Source organism: Grampus griseus (genome assembly GCF_964374135.1).
Source record: "Grampus griseus genome assembly, chromosome: 10".
Taxonomy (NCBI): domain Eukaryota; kingdom Metazoa; phylum Chordata; class Mammalia; order Artiodactyla; family Delphinidae; genus Grampus; species Grampus griseus.
The window spans coordinates 98,159,491-98,167,448 of NC_139004.1; positions in this window are offsets into that span (position 1 = coordinate 98,159,491).

Here is a 7,958-nt window from a genome sequence, read left to right on the forward strand (position 1 = left end):
AGACCTGCCCCGCCAAGTGCTTCCGAGATTAAAGCTGCTTCGTTGGGAAGTAGTATTTGTTCCGTTCCAGAACTGGGCTCCACAGTGGTGGCAGCAAATCGGGTGAAGACAGTTTCTTGCAAGCTCCAGCAACTCAGCGCTTCTCATTTGCCAGGAACATGGGTTCCCATGTAGCAAATCGTATGTTGTGCCCTGTACTCCTTAGCTAGTTAACTCACGAGTTGTGTTTTACGCCTAATCCTTAATAACTATGGTAAATAACTGTGACTGTGGGTTTTTTAATCTGTCATCCTCGTCCAAAAGTGACCAGCATACCAGTTCTTGCAATAAGGTATTACCCTCAGAATATTAAGCACATTCTTGTAGAGAAAAAACAAAAAGTCTGCGTACACATATAAATGCACACATATGTACATTCATCCTCATGCTTGGTACATAGGGTCTCATTTGATATTGTGTAGGAAATCTAAAAGCTTTTCCTGAAGTCATCTGTAAAATAGTCTCATTACTAAGGCATCCCAAATGCCAACTGGTGAATCCAGGATCAAAATGCATATGTATTGTTAAATTATAGGGTTTAGAACAAAAGGAACCCTTCACTGTGTCTCATGGTCCCAGCCCCCATCCTTTGTGTGAATTCCTTTAGAATAAGGGCAGGAAGACTTCTAACTTTCTCTTTGTTCTTCATTCTGAAACTAAGAACAAGTCTTTCGAAGACAAATGCAGCGTATTTAATGTTTGTAATCAAATCTAAGTGAGATGTTTGGCAAGAAATCCCTTAACTGATTTCCATCCAAACCTACTTATATAGCACAATATTATGTGTCGTACAATTACTGTGAGAACTGTGAATATGTGTAACTTTTTTTAGTATTTGCCCTGGGGAGGGAAAGATATTGTATTATCATATATGCTTTTTTTTGCAATAAGGATTTATTCTCAGAACACCAAGTAAATCTATCTCTATATTAAAAAATATATGTAATATATACATATTCAAACTATATACAGAGCCTGTTTTAAAAAATATTACAGTATTATTTAGTAAAATTATCTGTTCTATGGACCAAATGTAAAATATTTATACATGAAGATGCATTTTAAATGTCTATAAATGGTGTTATAACTAGAGCACGGGCGTTATGTACGTTTCTAAGAATATAGAGGAAAAATAATAAAGGTTCTATGATATACAATGTCAGACCTTCAGTTCTTTGGGGTGGGGGTCACAAATAGCCTCTTTCATCAAAACAGCGAGAGATACACAGAAAACATTTTTCCCCAACAGAGAGAGATTTGGGCTCAAAATCCAGGGACATGGAACTGGACTTCCCCAGAAGTCTTGGAATGAGTGGATAGAAAATGATTCTGAGCCACAGAAGGGAGGTGCTTTCACTGTTCTAAGAAACTTAAATGTGGTCAACTAAATGAAGGTCTAAAACTAGGATAATAGGAGCACATTAAGTTAACAACATTCATTCCCTCGTGATTCATTCCTCAAAATATTTAATTTTAAAATCTTATTTAAAATTTGAATTCTACAGAGAAGTTGTAAGAAAGGTTCAACAGTCACCCAGGTTCACCAGTTTTTGACACGTTGCCACCTTAAGTCTGTCTGTCAAGGTTCAGTCTGGGAAGCAGGACCACTCTGAGTATTATGGAATAAGGTGTTTATTAGAGGAACAAGCCTTATCCAGTTGTGGGAGAAGGTAGGAAGTAACGGTCTGAGAGAGTTGGGAGATCAGAGGAAAGTCACTAACCAGGTGAGCAGGAGAGGTGGGAGTGGGCCTGGTACACATCAATGCTCAGATGGGCCCATTCTGAAGACCAGCTTTGTGAGTGCCCATGATAGCGCCAGCAGATTACTCCCCTCTCGGTCCTGGCAAACCATCCCTTTCATGGTCCTCCGTAGACCCTCCCCCGGGACACGCCTCAGGCTCACTGAGCTGTTGTGGGGCTGCTTGGGGGAGCTGCCCCGTGGGCGGTTGGCCATGGGGATGGTCACAACAGTGATGATGATAACAGATCCATTGTGGTTCCACTAAGCAGCAGGCCCTGCACCAACTCCTCCCAAGCATTTTCTCAGCTGACCCTCAGGACACCCCCATGATGTGTCGGTGCTCTCACGCTAATGCCCTGGCCTCACCCCTGCTCTGGCTCCCTTCTCGTTTCCGTTTTTTGTGCGCACCAGCTCCGATATCCACCACCTCCACTCTGTGCCACAAACGTGGCTATTACCTTTTATAATGGGAAATACATAACAAATGGTATTTAACAAGAAAACCCACAAAGCCACGTGGGCTTGCCAGTGTGGAGGCGGACAATTTACTGACAAGAACATCTCATCATGATGCACATACATTTAAGGACTGAATATTTTGCTCTTGAAGGAAAGTCTTCTTGTGCTAAAATAAATGCTAATGGGGACATGGAGCGGGAAGCCCAGCCATGATGAAGACGATAACATCATAACACTGATCAAGGAGAAATCAGGGGCTCCGGAGACCTGCTTGCTGGAGGTGTCCCCTGATGTTTTCAAGGGGATTTGTTGGTGTTTTCCTTGAGGTTTGGGTCCGCTCAGGTCTGAAAGAAGAAGACACCAAAGACAGAGCTAGAAGTGCAAGAGATCTGAAGGGGGAGGTAAATGTCTTTAAATGGTACAGGGGAGAAAGGACAGGAGCCAGCAGGGAAACACTCGGGCACCTGTGCCAGGAGAGAGAGAAGGAAGGAGGCTTGAGTAGGAAGAGCCTCAGACTATGGGGCAGGGCTGGGATGGTGTCAGCCAGACCAAAGGACAGCCCCAGTGCCACGGCTGTCATGAAAGGAGCCCCACATGGAGGACTGCCCAGGCCACAGCACCTCCACCATGCTGGGTCCTGACTGGGCTGCCAGGGGAAGGTGGACTTGTGCAAATGCTACAGCCGCAGCTGGAGACCGCTAGCCAGCTGCACTCCCCTCAGCAGTTCTCCAGGAGTGCAGGGACAAGGAAAGGATGTCTACATTTCTGAAGGCCTTCTACCTGCCCAGCACTTTCTCCTGGAATGCTGTTTACTCCCCACCACCAACCTGCAAAAAGGGGCAGGCTATTATTTCCATTTATAAATGAGTATGCTAAGGCTCAGAGAGGGACAGCAACTCCCCCAAGGCCACACAGCTCTAAGTCACAGGACTGGACACCACAGCAGTCTACTTGGGCAGACAAATGCACAAGGCACCGGCCCCATCTCAAACTTTCTGATGCAGGAAGTCGTTCTGATGCAGGAAGCCCGCAGGTGCTGGAGCCATCAGGCAGGGGCTCAGGAATTGCCTTCTAAAAAGCACTCCAAGCCTTTCTGATGGAGAAAGTTGGTAGCCAATCACATCAAGAAACATTGTTTAAAAGAATCTAGGAACCCAAATTGAGGGACGTTTTACAAAACAACCGATCTATGCTCTTAAAAAAATGTCAAGGTCATAAAAGACAAAATGGAGGAGTTTCAGATGAAGGAGATATGACAACTGAATGCAATGCCTGATCCTGAATTAGACACTGGGCCAGAGGAAAAAAAATTTTTTTCTTTTGCTATAAAGGGCATTAGTGGAACACTAGGTGAGATTTGAATAAGATATGTAGATTAGATAATAATATTTTATCAGTGTTAATTTCCTGATTTTGATCAATGCATTGTGGATACGTAAGAGAGTGTCCTTGCTTTTAGGAAATATTCAGGGGTGAAGGAATATCTTGTCTACAATTTATTCTCAAATGATTGAGGAAAAATAATTTACACATATGTGGTATGTGTATGTGTGTGTTGTATGTGTCGAGTGAGAGAGTGATGAAACAGGCAAATGTGGAGAAATAACACCTGAGGAATCTGCGTGAAGGTTGTACAGAAACTCTTTATACTAGTTTTGCAACTTCTAAGTGTGAAATTATTCAAACAATCTAGGAAGGGCCTGGGTGTCACCTTCATTTGATTAGCGCTGTACAGGGCTGTGGGGATGGGGGTTCCTGCCGGGGTGAGGGGGGCGGAGAGATGGACACAGTCTTTGGTTTGGACCAGGACCACTCCTCACTCATGCACTCCCATGGCTGTAATTGCCCCTCTTCTCCTGGAAAGCCTTCAGGTCTCAGCCCAGAAGTCACCTCCTTGGATCCTACCAGGCTCACCACCTCCTAGGCTGCGTGGGGGGCCCCTCGCTTCCGTCAGAGCTGCGGGGCAGGGTCCTCCCCTCTCTGCTCACGCACTGTCTCCCCACCGGCCCACGAACCTCTGCGGGCCGGAGGGGAGTGGCTGTGTCTCATGGGTCTTTGGGTCCCTAGTCCTGGCATGAAGTTTATCACACGCCAGTGCTCAAAAGAGATCCGCTTTTGGTTTCTGATTCCTGAAATACAGCATTTCACAATACACACTAGCTAATTAAGCCCTGCCTAGCCTCTATCTCATTAATACCCACAAAACCTATAAGGTACTGACCCTTTGGAGTCGGCCCCAACAAGGGTCCTCCTGCCTGGTGTTGTTCAAGCCAATAGAACAAGACCCAGTTCAGCTCATAAGCAGAAGAAAGCTTTCTTCTTTGACCAAAGCCTGGAGAGGTACGAGCTCGCTCTAGTGCGCGTGGAGAGGTGCGAGCTCGCTCTAGTGCGCGTGCTCTTCCCGACAGACCGTGGGCGGGGCTGCTGCGTAGGGATCTCCTGGGCGGGGCAGGGGAGGAGGCGGAGTTCTCACGGGGCTCTCGGCTCCAGGTCGCAGTGCGGAGCGCAGTGCCTCTGCACACAGCCCGCAAGCGGAGGTGTCGGCGCCGCCATTTTGTACCAGTAACTCTTCTCTGACGAAGTGTCTGCCTGCAGCGCCCTCTGAGCAAGTGAAGCTAGACAAAGCACAAAGGAAAAAAAAAAGAAAAACGGTTAGACTTGATTTTATTACCCAGATTCTATTTTTATTTCCCGGGAATTGTTAATGGGCTTTGCTGGTGACAAACCCCCCCTGTGTCGTGCGTCCTCCTCCTCACTGTCGAGGGGCGCTGAGGGGCCCTGGCTCGTCTTCTGTGGCTGCTTCCTGCTGGTTTGGGGCATCATGATAGCCCCGGTGGAGGCGCGGAACTGCTCCGCGGCTGCCTTTAGGTACGTTTGGTTGCCCCCAGGCCTCAGCCCTGACTGTTCGCATCCCTGAGCGACCCCCATTTGTCTAACCTTTTGGAGACAAAGGACACCAGACAATTTAAGATCCGTGGCCCAAATATTAGCAAGAGGATAATGGTCACATGTCAAGTTTTTCCTGAAAACACGGGTCTCTCAGTCTTTGGGCCGTGGGCGAGCGTGCCCTGACGTCGAGGCTCTGCTGGGGCTGAATCTCCCTGGTCACACTTTGGTCGTTTTTCAGAAGAGAAGCTTCAGCTCAGAGAGAGGTTCCCCCAGGTAGTCGAGGGGCCGTTGCTCCAGGTCGTCTCTGTGGAGGTTGGGGGGGTCTCTTCCCTCGAGTGTGAGGCACCCATGGAGTGATCTCTGTGACTTCCGGTGTGACGGGTTAGGGTCACCGAATGGGGTCCATCTGCTTAGGGGCGAGCTGGGCTGGCGGGCCGCCGGTTTTCCAGGGTTTTAGATGCACTTGGTCTCCTGGCCGGATGGGCTGGGGGCCTGGTGGGTGGGTGCGGGCAGCACCTGGTCACCATATTCCGTGAGAGCGTCCTGGTTTCTTCCACCTGGAGGGCACACTTGGGTGGTTCCATTTCAAGGAGGTTAAGGTGCCCCATCTCTCGGGCTTGGAGAATGGGTCTACCGTACCTGAGTTCAAATGCACTTAACTTTAACTCATCCCTCGGGGCTGATTGCGCAAGGAGCAGGGCAATCAGAAGCAACTTAATCCAATTTTCTTGAGTTTCCTGACGTAGCTTGGCTAAGGCCCATTTCAGGGTCTGATGGGATCTCTCACCGTTCCCCAGTGATTGAATGAAAGGTCCATCCTTTGCCCAGGGCACTCATTATCCCCTGTGTCACTTCAGACACAAATGCTGGACCGTTATCACTTTGTAGGGATCCTGGGAGCCCAAACCTGGGGGTTCTTTCTTTTAATAATGCCTTAACCGCTTCAGCTGCCGTTTCAGCTGTGTCTACTAGCACCGGGAGATGCCTGAAATTGGCCGGTGCCCTCGGCCTGACGGTGCAGTGAATCTGCCTGTCTTCTCCAGGATATGTTCCTCTGGTCTGAATGGGCCTTATCTGGGGGCCTCTTGGGGGTTTTGTGTTGGGGGTGTTACCTGTCATGCCAGGAGTTACCACGACCTCAACCAACTAAGCAGTTAAAACGGGCTTTCCTCCCGTAGTGAGTTTCGTGATGAGCCTCCCTGATGGCTTGAGAAGCTGCAGTTTGGGGAAAGGAGGATTGCCCTTGTTCTTTAACTAGCCACCCCTAGATCTCTACTGAAGTCCCATTTGGGGGCTGTGTCTGATTCTTCCTTTGTGTAGACGGGGGAATAATTGGATGGATCTGGCTTTCAGGGTGTGAGGAGTGGTCGCCAAGTTACTGGTTCTGGGCCACCCTTTTGGCAGTTCCGTCCACCTTGTTTCCCTTTATTAATTCTGCATCCCCCTGTTGGTGACCCCTGCAATGAATCACTGCCACGTGATTTTTGGAAGCTGTACTAGTGCTAAGAGCTTCCGTATGCTTAAGCCAGGTTTCACTGTTTATTCTCTGCAGTAAGCATACCTCTTTCCTTACAAATAGCCCCGTGTGTATGTAGGTTGGCATATGCGTACCGGGAATCTGTGTAAACATTTAAATCACCGAGCTCTAAAGCTCCGGTGAGGGCTATCAGCGCAGTTTGGGGGCAGAATCCCTGGAGGTAAGCTTCTTGCTTCTATGACTTGGGGCTGGGAGGTCACTGCGTGTCCCACCTGCCTTTTTCCCTGCCCATAAAGCTTCTCCCATCTGTGAATCACTCCTCTTTGGGGTTTGGGAGAGGCTCACTTCCTAGGTTGGGGTGGCTGGAGTAGGTCGTGTCTATGGTTTCTATACAGTCATGCTCCAGGGGCTCCGTTTCTGTGGGTAGCAGGGTGACAGGATTTAGCGTGTGACAGGTTTTTGTGGTAGCTATTGGGTTGTCTAAAAGCATAGCCTGAATCTGAACTGACCTTCTGGGGGATAGCCATTCTGTTCTCTTAGAACTAACTAAAGCCTGAACTTGGTGTATGGTCCATATAGTGATTGGCTGACCGAACATGAACTTTTAACTAAAGCCTCCTTTAGCAGGGTTGTAGTAACTGCTACTGCCCATAGGCAAGGAGGCCACCCCTTAGTGGTTTGATCTGATTGTTCAGAGAAAAAAGCAACCACCTGAGTAAGGGATCCCAGTTTTTGAGCTAACACTCCAAGGGGTTTCCCCTTCTCTCATGAAAGTAAAGGTCAAAAGGTTTAGTTAAATTTGGGAGGGCCAGGGCCTGATGTAATTGCTTTTTCAATTCTTAAAAGGTCCCTTTGCATTCTGAATTCCATTCAAAAGAGTCATCATCCTCTCCTTTCAACTTTTCGTATACAGGCCTAGCTATTAGATCGTAGTTAGGGATCCAGATGCGGCAAAACCCAGCCATCCCCAGGAAGCCTGTAAGCTGTCTTCTAGTTGTAGGAGGGGTGAGGCTGCACATGGCTTCTTTTCTTTCCTGGGGTGGCTCCTCTGACCTTCTGTGAGAATGAAGCCTAGGTAGGTCACCCTAGTTTGTGACATTTGAGCCTTTTTTTTGGACACATTATATCCTTTATCGGCTAGGTGGTTCAGGGTGGTTACAGTATTTTTGTTGGAGTGTATCTTTAGGTCTTCAGCTAAAGTTTCCCCAAAGATGGTGGGGGAGTTTTCGAACGCTTGGGGCAGGACCGTCCAGCAGTATTGTTGTTTTTGTTGTGTGTTTGGGTCCTGCCACGCAAACATTTCTCATGACTCTGGGGCTAATGGGTAACAGAAGGCGGCATCTTTTAAATCTA